This window comes from Canis lupus, chromosome 36, assembly GCF_003254725.2.
Source record: "Canis lupus dingo isolate Sandy chromosome 36, ASM325472v2, whole genome shotgun sequence".
NCBI lineage: Eukaryota > Metazoa > Chordata > Mammalia > Carnivora > Canidae > Canis > Canis lupus.
The window spans coordinates 17029373-17048952 of NC_064278.1; the positions used below are offsets into that span (position 1 = coordinate 17029373).

The following is a 19580-nucleotide window of genomic DNA, read 5'->3' on the forward strand; positions in this document are numbered from 1 at the left end:
CAGGAGGGGGAGCATAAAGTAAATGATTAAAAGCAGTTCCTTAAGACCAAAGGGTAGGGTCTAATGGTTCACCCACTGAGGAAAAGGCAAGGTCCAAAGAGATGAAGAAAATGAACTTCAGTAGGCCTCTGTTCTTTCAGTAAGTAGTTCCTACTTATGGTCAAATGGCAAGTTAGTGTTTTCTTTCTCTTATTCCTTTAAAAAAAAAACAGGTTCTGCCAACTTTGAAAGGCATCTGGCCCAGTGCTGAGGCCACATCCACAGAGGCGTTAACCAACAGACCCACCCAGAAGGAAGGTGATAGAGGATTTAACCATGGGATCCCTTTAAGAATAAGTGAATTTGAAGACAGAAACCAGAATGAGAAAAAACTGGCCTAGCACAGTGCAAAGGGGGAGGCAGGTGCAACCGAGTGCATAACCGACCAGGGAATGCTGAACTAGGACACTAGAGTGAGGCGTCCAAGTGCAATTTTTGTAGAGTCCGCAAAGCTTAAGGGCCTCGGTCCTCTCTTTGCCCTTCCCCAGAAGCCAGCTCTCAGACCGTTCCATGGAAATGGGCAAGGACAGACCCACATGAGCAGAGGTCAGATAAAACTTACTATTCATACTTCTAGAACATTCACAAAAAAAGTCTCAAACTACAAGGATGGCAAGTACGTCATCATCCAGAACTTAGCAGATAATATTACGTGAGTGCTCTGTTAAGATCCTGTCACTGTTAAGGGGTGCTGGGGTAGCTTAGACACTCTTGGCCGAGTGTCTGACTCATGGTTTTGGCTCAGGTCACAATCTCAGGGTCCTGGGATCCAGCCCAGTGTCGGGCTCCACACTCAGCAGGGAAGCCGCTTAAGATTCTCTCTCTCCCTCCCTCTGCCCCTACCCCATGCTCACTGGCGTGCTCTCTCAATGTTAAAACAAGATCTATCATTGTGAAATGGAGACAAATGCAGTTTAATAACTGATAGATGAATAAACATGTGGTACATGTGTTCTATGGTATATTACTCAGCCATAAAAAAATTTTTTTTCCATCTGAGACAACACAGATGGACCTAGAGGGCATTACGTTAAGTGAAATAAGTCAAAGACAAATACCGTGTGACTTCCTTTAGATGTAGAACATAAAAACCAAAGCAGAAAGAGACCCATAAATACAGAGAACAAACTGACGGTTGCCGGGGTGGGGGGTGTGGAGAGGAAACAAAATAGTGAAGGGGAGTGGGAGGTGCACGCTCTCAGTTTTGGAATGTATAAGTCTCAGAAATGAAAGATGTAGCCAATAATACTGTAATAGCATTTTATGGTGATAAATGGCAGCTACACTTGTGTTGAACACACATAATGTATGTATATAGTTGTCTAATTACTATGTTGTACACCTGTAACTAATGTAGCACCGTGTGTTAACTGCACCTTAATAAAGAAACAAGGGGCACCTGGCTGGCTCAGTCGGTAAGCGTCCGACTCTTGGTTTCAACTCTGGTCATGATCTCAAGATTGTGAGATCAATCTCCAAGTCGGTCTCCGCACTGGGTGTGGAGCCTGCTTAAGATTCCCTCTCCCTCTGCCCCTCACCCTCTAAAAATCAAAAGCAAAACAAAACAAAAAAACGAAAAAGCAATCCAAAACTCTCCATTATTACTACAGTCCTCCCCTCCCCAACACCTTTTATATGACCCCTAAGAATGAGAGAGGGTCTCAATGAAAGTGCTATTTGGGGGGGTGGGGCACAGTCATATTTGGTATAATAAATCCATTTACTTACACATTCAATAGTTGTAGAGCACCTCTTATAGCACCTATTACAGGCCAAAGTCTGGAGAAACAGGAGTAACACAGACATGATTCTTGCTCTTGTGGAACTTCTGTGATAACGGATATTTAATTAAAAAAATGGACATCACAATAGCTAATTTATACTCTTAAATATAGACTCCACTGCCATTTGTCTATGTAATGATATTACTTATCATATCTTGTGTAAAATGGACCAAATCACAATTTGCGAAAAAGTTCCCAAAGACTAAAATGATGTAATGGTTGCTTTCAGGAGGAATTAACCGGTGTTCTTTTCCTTCCTTTTAAGTCTAACAGGGTGTATAAAATACTGGAATACCTAAAAGACTCTAAGAAAAGTTTTATGTGAAACAACAGATGGTGCTGTCAAGCATAAATAATCCGCTTTATCTCAAGCAGCAAAATTTTAAATCTTGCATTAAGATACCAACGGCTGACAGATAAGGTCAGGGCCAGGGCCAGGGCCTGGGCCTGGGCCTGGGCCTGGGCGGGTGGAACTTGCCTCCAGAACCCACCCCGATCCCAGGAAATCTGGAGTCGTTTTCAACCTGGGCTGCAGATCTGAGGTTCTGAGGGAGCATTTGAGACAAAACGGCGATGCCCAGACACCCCGCAGACCGGCCCGTCCGGGCCTCGGGGACCGGGCTCCAGAGCGACTGCAAGTGCAGCCCAGGATGGCAACCTCTCGGGTCGTCGGGTGGCCTCAGTGTTACGGGAAGGGCTCTGCGTCCGCGTGCAAATGCCCCATTCCCTGCGGCCGCAGCTGAGGCGCCAGCGGCATCCTTGCCACGAGGGGGCGGGGCGGGGCGGGGCGGGGCCCTGAGTGGGACGGGGTACTCCGACCGGTGCCTGGCAGGGCCGGGCCTCAGGTGCTTCACCGGTCGGACGGCAACTGGCAAGAGGAACCTCCTGGGTCTTGTAGGGGCGCAGGCGACTACTGGGAGGCAGCCGTGACCTACTGTCCTCGTTGCACCTGCCCTCGGAACCGCCCTCGGAACCGCCGGGACTTTCAGGCAGGAGGGAGGGGGGCAGAGAGATCTGGTTCCGCTGCCCCATTTCACAGATGGCGACACAGTTTCTTAAAATCGTCCCTGAACTTCCCTGCGCGCTCCGGGCCCATCACACCCCGCGACTCCCTCGCAGGCCGAAGGCTGCACCCACGAGCTCACGCCGCGCCCCCCGGCCCGGCCCGTGCAGTGCGGGCGCCGCTCCCGAGTCCCACCCGGTCCCCACCCGCGGGGCCGGCCCCTCCCCCTCCCCCTCCCCCCCACCCAGGGCCGCGCCCACTCCCGGACAGCTGTGGCGTCTGCAAACTGCTTGCACGGAGTCGGGGCTCTGTTCTTTGTTTTTCTTCGGACCTGGAGGAGCGTGGAGAGCGGATGCCGTGGCCCAGGCCTTCTCGGGGCGCCGGGCGGCGCGGGCGTGCGCCCCCCCCGGGCTCCCCTTGGGCTCCCCCCCCCCCCCGACAAGTAAATACAATTAAAGATAAATGGATGCTTCCTCGCGTCCTCCGACACACAGTCGAGCGTCGGGCCTGGCGGGAGGGCGCCCGCCCTCTGCACCTGCCGGCCGCACTGTCGGGGCAGCGCCGCTCGCTCCCGCCGGGACCCGGCGCCGCCTGCAGCCCGGGGCGTGACCTGGACCCGGGGTCGAGTCCCGCGACGGGCGCCCTGCGTGGAGCCTGCTGCTCCCTCGGCCTGTGTCTCTGCCTCCCTCCCTCCCTCTCTCTCTCTGTCTTGTGAATAAATGGGTAGAATCTCAAAAAAACAACCCAACGAACCTCAGAACGCACTGTTGGAAGGAGGCGCCGTGGAACTTCCCGTCTCTCCCTCCCGTGTGCCCGTCGCTGACTGAAGGTCCACTAAAGGCAAAGTCAACAAGACCAAAGCACCACTGGGCGGCGGCCCCGACCGCGCGTCCCCCCCGGCGCAGGCCGCCCCCTCGTGGCCCGTGGCCGGCGCCCGTGAGCCGCCCCGCACCTCTGGGGGCCTCCGCCCAGCCCCAGGTCGAGGCTTCCAGCGGGCTCCGGGGCCGCAACGCCGCGGGTCCCTGGGTTCCAGGTGCGAGGCCAGGGCCCCGGGCCGGCTCCCGCTCCCGCTCCCGCTCCCGCTCCCGCTCCGGCTCCGTCCAAGGCCCTTCCCTGTCACTTCCCACGTGGGGGACTCGGACAAATGTGCTGCCCCCGACCTGTGGGGAAGACGCAGAGTAGGAGCAGCGAGGCCTCGCCCTGTCCGGCAGGTGCGCCCTGACCCCCCGCCCCCCCCAGTGTAAGCCGCGAGACCTCCCCCAGCGCCGATCAGCCCCACTGGCAAATGCAGAGAAGAGGCCGCACGGAAGACGGGAGGGGGTCCCTGGGGGGCCCTGCAGGGCCGCTGGCTGGGGCCCGGTCACGGGGAAGGGCGACGCGCGCCAGGCCACAGCGCCCGCGGGTCACCACAAGCCGGGAACATTCGGCTCTGAAAGTGAGAGGGGCCGGGTTTGGGAGCCCTCACACCCAGCGGGACTTGAACCCTGGTGTTTTAAAAACCAGTGGTCTCGATCCTGGGAGACCCCAGAGGATTAAGGGAGCTGAGCTCCTGCTCTTAGCATGGCCGAAAGCCCGCGGAGAAATAGCAAGAGCGCCTGAAAGACTCGGGAGATAAGGGGAGTAACTTGCTCATCTCACAGCACGTCCCAGAGGAGCAGGTCCCGGAGGGGCTTCTCCAGGAACGAAGCAGCCGGCAGGCACCCCCTGTCTCCCTGACACCCCAGCACAAAGTCACGGCCATGGGCAGCGGGCAGTGCGGCGCCAACGCTCACCGCTTACCTTGCTTACAGCAAGCGCTGTGCTTGGCGGGTCCCTCGGTCCGGCGGCGATGTGGGGGGCCCTGCAGAAGCGCCAGGCCTTATTGGAGGTGCATGCCCTGCCCGTGTGTGCTCTGCGGATCTTCCCAGGCCAGCCCTGCTCCTGGCCTCAGCAGGTCTTGTTTCATAAGCAGACTGGTGTGGACTTTGTTAAAACTGCATACCCCACCCCAGCTGGGGACAAAACACAGGCCACAACAAGCAAAGAGAGCCTCTGAACACCCAGACGGAAGGGAAAAGCACGCAGAACACATCAGCAGGGTGACTGCAATACACACAGGAGATACCCCCTTCCTGCTGGGTTTTGGTACACGGGAGAGGACTGCACCACAGGGCGACAGGAGGCCATAAGGCCTCCTGTTCTTCATAAGGCCATTACTTTCAAGGAGAGATGTAACTGACTTTCCTAATACAGAAACAGTGACACAAAATGAGGAGACAAAGAAGTATGTCCCAAATGAAAGAACAGGACCAAAGCATAAGAGACCTAAGCAAAATGAATGTAAGTAAATATGCCTGATAGAGAATTTAATGATTGCAAAGATACTCACTGGACTTGAGAAAAGAGTGGAGGACATCAGTGAGACCCTTAACACAGAGATTAAAGAAGAACCAATCAGAGAAGAGGAACTCAACACAAGAAATAAAATTAAAATTACACTTGATGTAATAAATAGCAGCACTGAAAAAGCAGAGGAATGAAGGAAAGTAATAAAGATGAGCAGATGAGAGAAAAAAATTTGCAAAATGAGACTTTATTTAGGAAACTCACTAACTCCATCAAGTGTAATAACATTCACATTATAGGGATTCCAGAAGAAGGAGAAGAGGGGCAGAAAATTTATTTGACGCAATAATCGCCAAAAACTTCTGCATTCTGGGGAAGGAAACAGATATCCAGATCCAGGAGGCACAGGGATGGCCCAACAAAATCAACCCAAGGAGGTCCACACCAAGACGCATAGTAGTTAAAATGGCAAATAGTAGTGATAGAGAATTTTAAAAACACCAAGAGAAAAGAAGGAAACCTTCAAAAGGCTATCAGTAGGTTTTTTAGCTGAAACATCGCAGGCCAGAAGGAAGTAACGAGACACAAAGTGCTAATAGGGAAAAAAGTCTGCAGCCAAGAATACTCTATCCAGCAAGGCTATCTATCATTCAGAATAGAAGGAGAGGTAAAGAGCTTCTCAGACAAACAAAAGCTAAAGGCTTTCATGACCAGTAAACCAGCCCTATAGAAATGTTGAAGGGGACTCTGAGTGAAAAGGAAAGACCATGAGTAAGAAAAGTAGGGAAAAAAAGATGTGGTGCACACATGCACACATGCACGCGCACACTGGAATATTACTCAGCCATAAAAAAGAATGCAATCTTGCTGTTTACAATGATGTGGATGGAGCTAGAGAATATTATGCTAAGTAAAATAAGCCAGAGAAAGACAAATACCCTTTGATTTCACTCACATGTGAAATTTAAAAATCAAAACATGAACATAGCAGGGGGTCGAAAAGAGAGACAAACCAGAAAATAGACTCTTAACCCTGGAGAACAAACTGAGGGTTACTGCAGGGGGCTGAGTTAAATGGGTGATGGGGATCAAGGAGGGCACTTGTTGTGATGAGCACTGGGTGTTGCATCTAAGTGATGAATCACTAAATTCTACACCTGAACCTAATATTATACTGTATGTCAATGAACTAGAATTTATATAAAAACTTTTTTTTAAAAAAAAGGAAAAAAAGAAGGAAACACAGAAGCAGTAAAAATAAACATTATCTGTAAAATTAGGTCAACAGATTCACAGAATAAAAGGATGTAAGGTATGACACCATATACCTAAAACATGGCGGGGGGTGGGGTGGGGAGGACAGAATTGGTTCAAACTTAAGTGACCATCAATTATATATAAATTACTATATGCATGAGATGTTACTTGCAAATCTAAAGGTAACCACTAATCAAAAACCACTACTAAGTATGCAAAAAACAAAGAGGAAAGAATCCAAATGTATCACTAAAGAAAGCCAGCGAACTGTGAAAGAGAGCTACAAAAACAACAGAACTACAAAAACAATCACAAAACAACAAAATGGTAATAAATATTAATAATTATCCTGAATATAAATGGAATAAACACTCCAGTCAAAAGACATAGGTTGACAAAACGGGTAAAAACAAAACAAAACAACAAAACAACATTCATATGCTGCTTACAAGAGACTCATTTCAGACCTAAAGACACCTGCAAATTGCAAGTGAGGTAATGGAGAAACATTTATTATGCAAATTGATGTCAAGAGAAAGCTGGGCTAGTAATGCTTATATTGGACAAAATAGACTTAAAACAAAGACTGTAACAAGAGACAGAAATGGACGCTATATGAAGGGGTCAATCCAACAAGAAGATATAACAATTGTAAATATTTATGTACCAAAAATGGGAGCACTCAAATACATAAAACAGTAAATAACAAACATAAAGGAACTAATTGAGAGTAAAACAGTAACAGTAAGGGACTTTAAAACCCCACTTACAGCAATGGACAGATCATCTAAACAGAAAATCAACAGGGAAACAGTGGCTTTGAATGATACACTGGACCATAGGTATTTAACAGATATATTCAGAACATTCTATCCTAAGACAGCAGAGTACACATTCTTTTCAAGTGCACACAGAACATTCTCCAGAATAGATCACATATGAGGCCACAAAACAACTCTCAACAAATTCAAAAAGACTGAAGTCATACCATGTATCTTTTCTGACCACAAGGTTATGAAAATACAAATCAACAACAAGAGAAGATCTGAAAAGAGCACAAATACATGGAGGTTAAATAACACAATACTAAACAATGAATGAATCAACCAGAAATCAAAGAAGAAATAAAAAATTACATATAGAGAAATGCCAACACCACCACAATGGTCCAAAACCTTTGGGATGCAGAAAAAGCTGTTCTGAGGACATTTATAGCCATACAGCCCTACCTCAAGAAGCAAGAAAAAATCTCCAGTAAACAACCTAACCTTATTCAAAAAGGAACCAAAAAGAGAAGAACAAACAAACCCAAAGCCAGCAGAAGGAAGGAAACAATAAAGACTAGAGTAGAAATAAATGATACAGAAACTAAAAAAAAATAACAAAACAGATCAATGGAACCAGAAGCTGGTTCTTTGAAAACATCAACAAAACTGATAAACCTCTAGCCAGACTCATAGAGAGAGAGAGAGAGAAAGAGAGAGAGAGAGAGAGAGAATGAGAAGTCAAATAAACAAAAGCACAAATGAAAGAGTACAAATAACGACTGACACCACAGAAATACAAAGGATTATAAGAGAAGTATGGAAAACTATATGCCAATAAATTGGACAACCTAGAAGAAATGGGTAAATTCCTAGAAACATATAATCTACCAAAACTGAAGTAGGCAAAAATAGAAAATTTGAACAGACTATCAGCAATGAAACTGAATCAATAATCAAAATCCTCTCAACAACAATAGTCCAGGGACTAGATTCACAGGCAAATTCTACTACACATTTAAAGAAGAGCTAATACTTCTCAAGAGGAGGGTCTCATGGTATCTTCTGTGGTTCTACACAAAGTTTAGGATTGTTTGTCTTAACTGTGAAAAATGCTGTTAGTATTCTGATGGGGATTGCATTCTTCTCAAATCATTCCAAAACTAGAAGAGGAAGGGAAACTTCCAAATTTATTCTGTGATACTAAAAGCAAACAAAGACATCACAAAAACAAAAGAACTATGGGCCAAAATACCTAACGAACATAGTTGCAAAAATCCTCAACAAAATATTAGCAAACTGAATCCAACAATACATTAAAAAAAATCATCCACCAGATCAAATGGGATTAAGTCACAGGATACGAGAGTAGTTCAATATTTGCAAATCAATCAGTGTGATACATCACATCAACCAGTAAAAGGATAAGAACCATATGATCATTTCAATAGATGCAGAAAAAGCATCTGACAAAGTACAACATCCATTCATGATAAAAAAAAAAAAAAAAAAAAAACCTCAACAAAGTAGGTTTAGAGGGAACATACCTCAACAGAATAAAGGTCTTATATGAAAATCCCACAGTGAACATCACATTCAATGGGGTAAATCTGAGAACTTTCCCTCTAAGGTCAGGAACAAGACAGGGATATCCACTCTCACCATTTTTATTCAACATAACACCAGAAGTCCTAGCAGCAATGGAACAACAAGAAGAAGCAAAAGGCATCCTAATTGATAAGAAATAAGAAAAACTTTCACTTTTTGCAGGTGACATGATACTATAAATAAAAAACCCAAAAGACTTCATCAAAAAACTACTAGAACTGATTAATGAATTCAGTAAAGTCATAGGATACAAACTCAATGTACACAGAACTCCATTGTATTTCTACACACTAATAATGAAGCAGCCGAAAGATAAATTAAGAAAACAACCACAACTACAACTGAACCCCAAATAGTAAAATGCCTAGGAATAAACTTAACTAGATAGGTGAAAGACTTGTACTCTGAAAACTATAGAATACTGATGAAAAAATTGAGGATGACCCAAAGAAGTGGAAATACATTCCATGTTCAGAGATTGGAAGATCAAATGGTTTTAGAGTGTCTATACAATCCAAAGCAATCTACAGATTTAAGGCAGTCTCTATCAGAATACTAAAAGTATTTTTCAAAGAGCTACAACAAACAATCCTAAACTTTGTATAGAACCACAAAAGACCCTGCATAGCCAAAGCAATCTTGAAAAAGAAGAACAAAACTGGAGGTATCCCAATCCCAGATTTCAAGATCTACTACAAAGCCATAGTAATCAAAACAGTATGGTACTGGCCAGGAAATAGACACACAGATCAATGGAACAGAATACAGACCCCAGATATAAATCCACGATTATATATAGTCAATTAATCTTCGACAAAGGAGGCAAGAATATGCAATGGGGAAAAGACAGTCTCTTCAACAAATGGTGTTGGAAAAACTGACAGCTACATGCAAAAGAATGAAACTGAACCACTCTTATACACCATACACAAAACTAAACTCAAAATGGATTAAGGACCTAAATGTGAGACCTGAAACCATAAAAATCCTAGAACAGAGCAAAGACAGTAATTTCTCTGATATTGGCTATAGCAACATCTTTTGTCTCCTGAGGCAAGAGAAACATAAGCCAAAATAAACTTTTGGGACTATATCAAAATTAAAAGATTCTGCAAAACAAAGGAAATCATCAACACAACTAAAAGGCAACCTACTGAATGGGAGAAGATATTTGCAAATGATATATCTGATAAAGGGTTAATATCCAAAATATATAAAGAACTTACATGACTCAGGGCACTTGGGTGTCTGACTCTTGATTTCAGCTCAGTTGTAATCTTGGGGTCATGGGATCAAGGCCCATGTTGGGCTCCATGCTTAGTGTGGCGCCTGCTTAAAATTCTCTCCCACCACGTGCATACACTCTAAAAAAAAAAAAAAAAAAAGGGGGGAACTTACGCAACTCAACAGCAAACAATAATCCAATTAAAAAAGGAAAAACAGGCAGAAGACATGAACAGACACATCTCCAAAGAAGACATCCAGATGGCCTATAGACACATGAAAAAATGCTCAACATCCCTCATCATCAGGGAAATGCAAATCAAAACCCCAATGAGATATCACCTCACACTTGTCAAAATGGTTAAAATAAAAAACTTGAGCAACAACAAGTGTTGACAAGGATATGGAGAAAAAGGAACCTCTGAGCACTGCTGGGGGGAATGCAAACTGGTGCAACCACTGTGGAAAAGAGTATGGAGTTTCCTCAAAAAGTTAAAATAGAGCTACCCTATGATCCAGTAATCACATTACTGGGTATTTACCCAAAGATTATGAAAACACTAACTCAACAGGATATATAAAACCCTATGTTTATTGCAGCCTTATTTACAATAACCAAACTATGGAAGCAGCCTAAGTTTCCATCAATTGATGAATGGATAAAGAAGATGTGGAATACACACACACATACACACACACACATGCACGCACACACAACGGAATATTATTCAGCCATAAAAAATAATGAAATCTTGGGGATCCCTGGGTGGCACAGCGGTTTAGCGCCTGCCTTTGGCCCAGGGCGCGATCCTGGAGACCTGGGATCGAATCCCACGTCGGGCTCCCTGCATGGAGCCTGCTTCTCCCTCCTCCTGTGTCTCTGCCTCCCTCTCTCTCTCTCTCTCTCTCTCTCTCTCTCTGTCTATCATAAATAAATAAATCTTAAAAAAAATTAAAAAAAAAATCTTGCCATTCGCAACAGTATAGATGGATCTAAATATAATGCTAAGTGAAATAAACCTGTCAGAGAAAGACAAATACCTTGTGATTTCACTCATATGTGTAATTTAAAAAACAAATGAACAAATGAACAAAGGGAAAACAAAAGAGACAAACCAAAAAACAGACTCTTAACTACAGAGAACAGATGGTTATCAGAGGCAGGGGTGGAGGGGGAGACAAATGAAATAAGAGAAGGGGATTAAGAGTACACTAAGACATGGAATTGTTGAATCATTATATTGTATACCTGAAACTAATATGACATTGTATGTTAATTATACTGGAACTGAAATTTTTAAAAATATGCTAACCTCTAATCACTTCATTCCTTCATCTATAAAATGGTATATGGAATAACCAGGCCTCTGGGAAATAGTCTCCACCCTAGTCACCTCTATACAACTTCCAACCCCCTAACATCCTCAAACATGTGGATAAAGAGCAACTGGGGCACATTTTAATATTTGTTATATCTGAGTATGTAGTGTTCACTCTCTTGAAAGGATAGGTGACAATGGTCTTAGGCCACTTTTGTGGCCCATGCCTTTAAGATACATGCCCTGCTAGATGCAAAATCCCATTACAGTGAACACTGTTAGAATTGAATGAAGAACAACATGCCAGTTCTTGTAGATGGCCCACAGAAACAGGGATGTGTTAGTCTGGTTGTGGTGACTTCTCTAAATCTGTAACAAAATAGAGTGAAACAAGGTTCAGGATCACTCTAAGAGTTAAGTTTTTGCACTTCAACATTTCCTTTTGCAAGCAGCAACTGTTTTTCAGTTTTCCTCTGCCTGTTCCATACACAGTCCAACTACTCTTGCCAGAAAACAAACAAAAATAAAGAACATGCCTAAACCACTGTGATAGATAACTGTGGATCGGCTTGCTCAACAAGCTCTATCCCGCCCTTCTAGTTGGAAGGGCTAGGAAGAAAAAAAAGACATCTCCAGACTCCCTGGCAGCTAGGGTTCTGCATGTGAGTTAGAGTCTATGAATATATACCTTCATTTGAGACCTGAAAGGTGAACTCACAGTGGGTATTTCCACTAACAAGCATGGTGGAGATTTAAGTTTCAGCATTTGGAGTCTTCTAGCTTTCTGAGTATCAGAGCAGGGTTCACTCTTCATTCCTTTTCCTCACCTTGGACAGCAGCTACAAAGTATATGTCTCACCTCAATTTCCAGTGACTGCCCCAGAACTTCCCAGGCGGGTCATTATTCTAGAAATTATCCTCAGAGGTCCAGTCTACAGCTCACCTTAGTCTGTTTTATATACATCTAATTTCCTGAATTAAATATCTTCATGCTAAAATACCTAGAGTGGTCTCTCTCTCTCTCTTTTTTAAGATTTTATTTATTTATTCATGAGCGAGAGAGAGAGGGGAGGGGCAGGCAGAGACACAGGCAGAGGGAGAAGCAGGCTCCATGCAGGGAGCCCGATGTAGGACTCGATCCCGGGTCTCCAGGATCACACCCTGGGCTGAAGGTGGTGCTACACCGCTGAGCCACCTGGGCTGCCCCTGCTAGAGTGGTTCCTATTTAATACACTGAACCCGGGATCCCTAGGTGGCGCAGCGGTTTGGCGCCTGCCTTTGGCCTAGGGCGCGATCCTGGAGACCCGGGATCGAGTCCCACATCGAGCTCCCGGTGCATGGAGCCTGCTTCTCCCTCTGCCTGTGTCTCTGCCTCTCTCTCTCTGTGACTATCATAAATAAATAAAAATTTAAAAAAAAAGTACACTGAACCCTGGGCAGACCCGGTGGCTCAGCAGTGTAGCGCCACCTTCAGCCCAGGGTGTGATCCTGAAGACCCGGGATCGAGTCCCATGTCAGGCTCCCAGCATGGAACCTGCTTCTCTCTCTCTCTCTGTATCTCTAGTAAATAAATTAAAAATCTTTTTAAAAAAATTACACTGAACCCTGACTGAAATGGCCACTCACCCAGGCCACTCACCCAAAGAAAATGCTAAAAGATCTAGGAAACAGAGAGAAAATAGGTAGAGGATGTGGCTGCCTTTTTCAAGCTAATTGCTGGATTCAGAATACTTTTCCTACTTTTAAGATCAACTTGATTCTCTAAGATTTATATCCAATCAACTCATCAAGGTGAATCTTATTTCCTCTTTTTTTCTAAATCTCCTTTAAGAGAGGGTGGAAATATATATGTGCATTACCTGACTTAAAAAAACATCAGGAAATGAGAAAATAAATAGAGAGAAGAGTGTAGAGAAGGGATTTAAAGAGAGTCTTTAAATTTCAGAATGTCACATTTCATGGACTAAATGCCAGCAATGAATTCTACTAAAAATGAGAAAGTCTTCAGTAAGAAATTTGTAAGTATAAATACAACATAAGAAAACATATTTCCAGTCTGCAGAACACAGATAAAGATGATCAACATGTGTTTTCACCTGCCCAACATCCTTTCTTTGAATGAAAGGATCTACTGTGCCTTATGGGAATCCTTCCCTTTCCTAAATTAGTCTTAGAGGTTGGCGTTGGGGTGTTGGGGTGTGTGTGTACGCGTATGCACATGTGTACCACATCTCCAAACCTATTCCCAATTTCCAGGGGTGGTAACACGGCTCATGCCTGGCTATTCAGAGTCAATCTTGATGCTTCCCTCGAGCAATTAAGGAGAGAGGTGCTCATTAGGAAGTTTTGCACATCTAGGCCTGCTGAAGGCTGGTGCTATCTTGCCCATCTCTGTCATAACAAGGACAGAGTCAGCCTTTTGAAGCCAACATTAAAAAACAAAAACAAAAACAAAAAAAAAACCGCAGAGCTGGGGGCACCTGGGTGGCTCAGTTCATTAAGCATCTGCCTTCGGCTCGGGTCATGATCCCAGGACCCTGGGATAGAGCCCCAGGTCAGGCTTCCTGCTCAGCAAGCAGTCTGCTTCTCCTTCTGCCCCTCTTCCCACTGTTCATGCTCCCTTCTCCCTCGCTCGCTCAAATTTAAAAAAAATTTTTTTTTAATTGAAAAATATTTTTTAAATAGTAGAGCTGAAATATGGGGAGAAAGAAGAGAAGCAGGAAGGTAGGACACACTCCAGTGCTTTGGTTCCACCTCAAGAATTTTTTAGTGACTTGAGACAAAATAGTCTCTTTATTTAAGTAAGTTTGAAATTGGCTTTTCTGTACCGGAATCTGTAAGAGTCCTGCCTAATACAAAGTAAAACCTGTCAATTCCACGAAATCACTGAAAGGATTATCTAAAGTAGAAAAATATTTGGTTATTCTGAATTTCCTTTCCTTACATGGTTTACCCAATGGGCTTCCCCCAACTTTCCCCTTAGCTTCTGCTGTACTCTGTCTCCTGAACATAAAAAAAGGTCAATTATCATATAAGGGTTTTCTCAGTTTCTTGCTTAGATTTTGGCCTTGGTCTAACTTATTTTAACAAATATGTTCTCTCCACTAAGCTATACAGCCCTGGCATTCTCCTATGTAAAACAACAACAACCAAAACCAACCCTATCTCACTGGTTAGTGCCTGTACCATAGAGAGCGCTCAGTGAGAGAAACAGCCATATCTCTGGAGAGAGTGAGCAGCTTAGCCAGGGTTACATAGGTCGGAAGTGGAGATGTCTTGATTCCAATGCATGTCTGTCCACATCAATTCCACATATTTCTTAAACACCCTGATAATGTATTCCAATCAGAGACATGTTCCTCCTCCCATTGGAGGCAATCCTTCAGTCCCTGGAGGACCCTACTCAAGTACTTAACCTCTCTCCCCCTTCTTTATATACTGCTTGCTTTGGTCCTTCACCTCTAGCATTCAGACCAACTCAAAATTGTCCCTTTGTAAAATACACAAACCCATTCAATTTTTTCCCAATGACTGTGTTTATTTACAGTTATCTTTTGCTTCTCCACTACTGTTCTCATAAAACCACTCGTTCCAAAGTCATCAACAAGATTTTGGTTAAGTCTAAAGCATACTTCTCAGTTCTCATCTTACCTAACTGCTGGGGAATATCTAACAGTATTGAAGCCTCCCTCATTTTTGAAAACAGTCTTCCTTTGGCTCCTACAATTGGTCATCCCTTAAATGCTGTTGCTTTGGAGGACTGTCTCTGCCTCATACATTCTCCAAGTGATCTAAATAGCTCCAATTATCATTTTCATTAGAGAGAGTGAGTAGCCTCTGTAGGGGCCAACATCAGGCCTTTCCAAATTGGACCACTTTGGGATGCAGAATATGCCTAGCTGATAGCAATCAAAGTCCAAAAGATTCAGGAGAAACTCTGACTCCATGACCCCCAACAACTGCCTAAACTTAGGTGGAGGACCTGCTCCAAGAAGAGAGCTACCAACATAGATAACTATATTATAATATGAACTTGGTATGATAAATAGGGAAGAATCAGCAAGCTTATCTGAACAAGGTCCTCTCTATGTGCCATTGTTTCTGAATGGCTCAGAAAACATCTGTTTACCAAACATTTGCTCTTTCAACCTCCTACGAATTGCATTCCTTCCCTTTGAAGTCATAGACCCCTATCCTTAGTTCACGATGACATTTATACCTCATTTTGCCTGCCTTTCGAATCTCATGTCTATGTGAATTCCCTGTACATACAAAATTACATTTAATTTTCAGTTAATCTATTTCACATCAATTTAATTCTTAGTTCAATCAGAAGAATCCTGAAGAGCATAATAACATTTCTTTCTCCCCAACAGTTGGCATATCAACAGGATACTTTAACTTTCTGGGACAACTGTTTGCCCTACTATCACTACAGCTGAGATCCTTGGGCATCTGACATACAAGCAAGCAGAAGGTAAGTTTTCTTATCATGTCAGCCTCCCAGAATTTCCATCTACAGGGTCCAACTGAATAATAGTGGTAACAGTCCTTCTTCTCTTTCTAAAATTTAGATTAGTAGGAGAAAATATTTGTAGAACTAGTTCCTTGGACTTGGCAACTCTTAGTAAATTTGGGAGAGTACTCTTGGTTTTATTAATCCACTTCCTTGCAGAGATGGTCTTTGTTTTTGTCTTTGTCTGATGTGTTGTCATTAAGAGGAAAAATCATAGGGTAAAAATGCAGGCAGAGACCCTATTATAAGTCTGCTCAAGCTAGACTCACAGATAGGTAAGTTCATGGTTCTTACCTGACTGGCATCTATTTAGATAAGCTTTGCTGTGGGTTAATGTACACATGAGGTTAAGGCTGTTGCTAAGGGACATCTTGGAAACCAAAGCCACAAAATATGTGGGCATGGGTTACACACTTAGAAGCTGTTAGAGTGCTCACCACCTAACTCAAAGGCTCCTTTGTTAGGATATGTTGACCACAGAATGTATTAGATTGATACTAGGTTATACCTGTCAACCTCAAGTAAACTACCATGCAACAAGATATACTGTAAAACACCATATAAGCTCTAACTCCATGGCACATCCCTCCTAATAAGTTTGTCTCCAAGAGATCCAAGGCTTAGCTAAAGCTGTTAATGTACACATAAGAAAAACTGGATGAGGTTTCCTTTTATCTTGTAGGTCCTGAGAGCTCAGCATAGGCTCTGAAGGATTCATGCACCTGTGTGCATCTGGGGAAGGCTGCATAGCCTGTGGATCCAAACTTAGGAAACAAAAATGTGGGTGATTTTGGCTTGGTAAGTCATCCTATTGTGTTCAAAGCGAGGAAAAATATGTGATTCCCTGTGTTTTGACACAGCTGCTTAACAGAGTTCCTCGTGGTTCTTGTCTCATTATTTATGCCAGTTCTCAGGGAAGTTTGTCGTAAGACCATGTCCCAGACCATAAGGAACATTTGTTGGTCTCAACCTTCATTGCTTGTTAGTGCTGTCCAGTCCCATTCCAGTAGCACCTGCCTGTGGTACAGGCAAATCTGCGGCTGGAGGCAACTCACATTTTTGTGGAAGACCAAGGACACTGTTATCACTACATCATCCTTACTGCCTGTGCAATGAAGGCCTTTGCTTCCCTAGGAACTTTTGGATAATGGGGGCTGCATCACCTTTGCCCTCTCTAGGGATGCCTCTTGTATCTCTGGTTAAGCCACTAAAAGTCTTACTGGTTTGAATGACTATTAATAGATCCTACTTATCAACAGCCAAATGATGGATCCTTTAAATTGGCTATATTTGAGGGATCCCTGGGTGGCGCAGCGGTTTGGCGCCTGCCTTTGGCCCAGGGCGGGATCCTGGAGACCCGGGATCGAATCCCACATCGGGCTCCCGGCGCATGGAGCCTGCTTCTCCCTCTGCCTGTGTCTCTGCCTCTCTCTCTCTCTGTAACTATCATAAACAAATAAAAATTAAAAAAAAAATAAATTGGCTATATTTGAAAGAAAAAAAATTATGGAGAGCTCTCGATCGTCTTATTAGTATAATGGCTAGCCTTAGGTGGCTGCCTTTCAAGATTAAAGAACAGAAATTACACTTAAGACAAAAAGTAATGGCCACAACTAAGAAAATTAGTAAAGGGAGACTTTCCTAAGATAGATCTAGGAGACTAGAAGGAGAGGCTGGAAGGGGGAGCAGTACTAGTCAATGTCGATTACAGGAAGACCTGTCAATTACAGACCGTGACAGAAGAACCATCAATAGAAAAGAATCATCCATGACAGATCCCGACAGGGAAAGACATACACTGCATTTCCTATAAGAAATCGACTACTTCAGCTATTCAGCCAATGAGAAACTGTTATCACCCTAAACCCTTTCTTCCCTCCGATGGACTTTCATTCAAAACAACCCTTTCCAACTTCCTCCCTCTTCTCTGTAAAATAACATTCCTTTCCCTTGTTTGTTAGACTTGCTTCTGCTTGTCCCATAGCTTGTGTGTTCCGAATTGCAATTCTCTGTTTATTCCCGACTAAACCCATTTTGCTGGTGAAATAACGGATGGTTTTGTTTTGAAGGTTAACATTACCTGGTGATCAGAAGTAGGATCCAGAGAAGATCCCCAATGACTTTAAAGTTGATCAGCAAACAGGAGCCGGTACTCATGGAGCCAACTGGGATCACTGCTTTCTTGCTGGCCCTGGAGTTTGGGGGTACTTTTCTCCTAGATTTCAAGCTCTACTCTCTGTGTTTGAGCTCTCCACACTTTATTTGAGATCTGTTTTTAGACTTTGTTCTTTCTGAGATACTCCTTTGGCCTTCAACCCAACCCCTTTTTAGAACCAGACTCTTCCTGTTGGAACTATGCCAGTTTTTGGTCTGGCTCCTCTTTTGGGACTGGACTGTTCTGGTTGGAACTGTGCCTGTCAGAACTACGATGGCCTTTAATCTGACTCCTTGTAGGAATCAGACTGTTCCCATTGGAAATGTGCCTGTTGGAACTGCACTAGCCTCTGATCCAATTTCTTTTCGGAACTGGACCGTTCCTTGTGAAAAATGTGGTAGCCTTGGTCCAACTCCTGTTTGGAACCAAACTGTTCCTGTTGCAACTGTGCTGGCCTTTGGTCCAGTTCCTTCTGGAATGAGGCTGTGACTGTTCAAACTGTACTGTTTAGGAACTTTTCTTCTTACCCTGGGGAAAAACCTCTAACAAATGGAATCCCTGCCATCAAAATGCTTTTTGGGTGCCCCCACCTCTCTGGACCCTGATTTTATGTGTATAGACTATAGTCCCTCCTTACATGCATTTCTCACTGAATGGATGGATTTAACCAAGAGTAATTTAGAACTTCAATGGCCATTACGGGGCACTTTAAACCTCTCCAAACTTGTTTTTCTCAAAATTAAGTTAGAAAGCTACAGCTCCTAACAACAAACAAAATGAAATGAGATGCATATTTTAATTGGTACATTAGGCTTCCAAATGTTTTCAGGATTCTCCTTGCAAAATGCTGTTTTCTACAGGAAGAAGTCAAAATGGCTTCCGAGGCCTCTTTCTCACCTCCCTCATCTTCTTTGCAGATATGAGGCAGCCACTGCTCAGGCCCTGCTTCTACCATCATTTTCTTTCTGCTGAACTTCCTCTTTATCCTCTCCGGAGTCTTCCAAAACCTGTTCTTAACATTAAGTCTTCTGAGGTACTAAATAAGCTAAAAGCTTCTTATGTTCTCCGGACTAAGCTGAATTGGGAGCCATATTTAAAAATTTTCCTGACGTAACTTAATGGCCCCCCATAAGTTTGCTGAGGAATTTAACATAGTTAAATTCAAACTTACCAACCTGGTTTCTCAGACTTATGTCAATTAGTCCACATGCTTGGTGAGGGTAGGCCAAAAGCTGGATGAAACTAGTCCAACAGGAATCTCCTGAATGAAACTTAAAAGGTATAAACCCCTAACTTTTGGCAAGATGCTAAAACACTCGGGACACCTGGGTGGCTCAGTGGTTGAGCGTTTGCCTTTGGCTCAGGGTGTGATCCTGGAGTCCCGGGATTGAGTCCCCCATCGGGCTTCCTGCATGGAGCCTGTCACTGCCTCTGTCTCTGTGTCTCTCATGAATAAATAAATAAAATCTTAAAAAAAAAAAAAAAAAAGATGCTAAAACACTCACTGGAAACCCCCCACCAAGCAATTATAGTAGCTTTTCCTAAGCCTGCTGATTGGAATAAAACTTAGGCTTATACACAAAAGC

The 19580-nt window shown here is 43.7% G+C and overlaps 1 long non-coding RNA gene across 1 annotated transcript in view; it reads right to left on the bottom strand.

Moving 5' to 3' along the window:
* LOC125754426 (uncharacterized) overlaps positions 1–18263 on the bottom strand; it is a 31218-nt gene extending 12955 nt beyond the window's left edge. Inside the window, exons 1-4 of the long non-coding RNA XR_007408598.1 lie at positions 17920–18263; positions 10007–10144; positions 4606–4817; positions 1768–1867 (exon numbers count right to left, since the gene is read on the bottom strand). This is a non-coding gene — a long non-coding RNA (uncharacterized LOC125754426). The remainder of the gene's footprint in view (positions 1–1767; positions 1868–4605; positions 4818–10006; positions 10145–17919) is intronic.
* Between the last annotated feature and the right edge of the window lie 1317 nt (positions 18264–19580).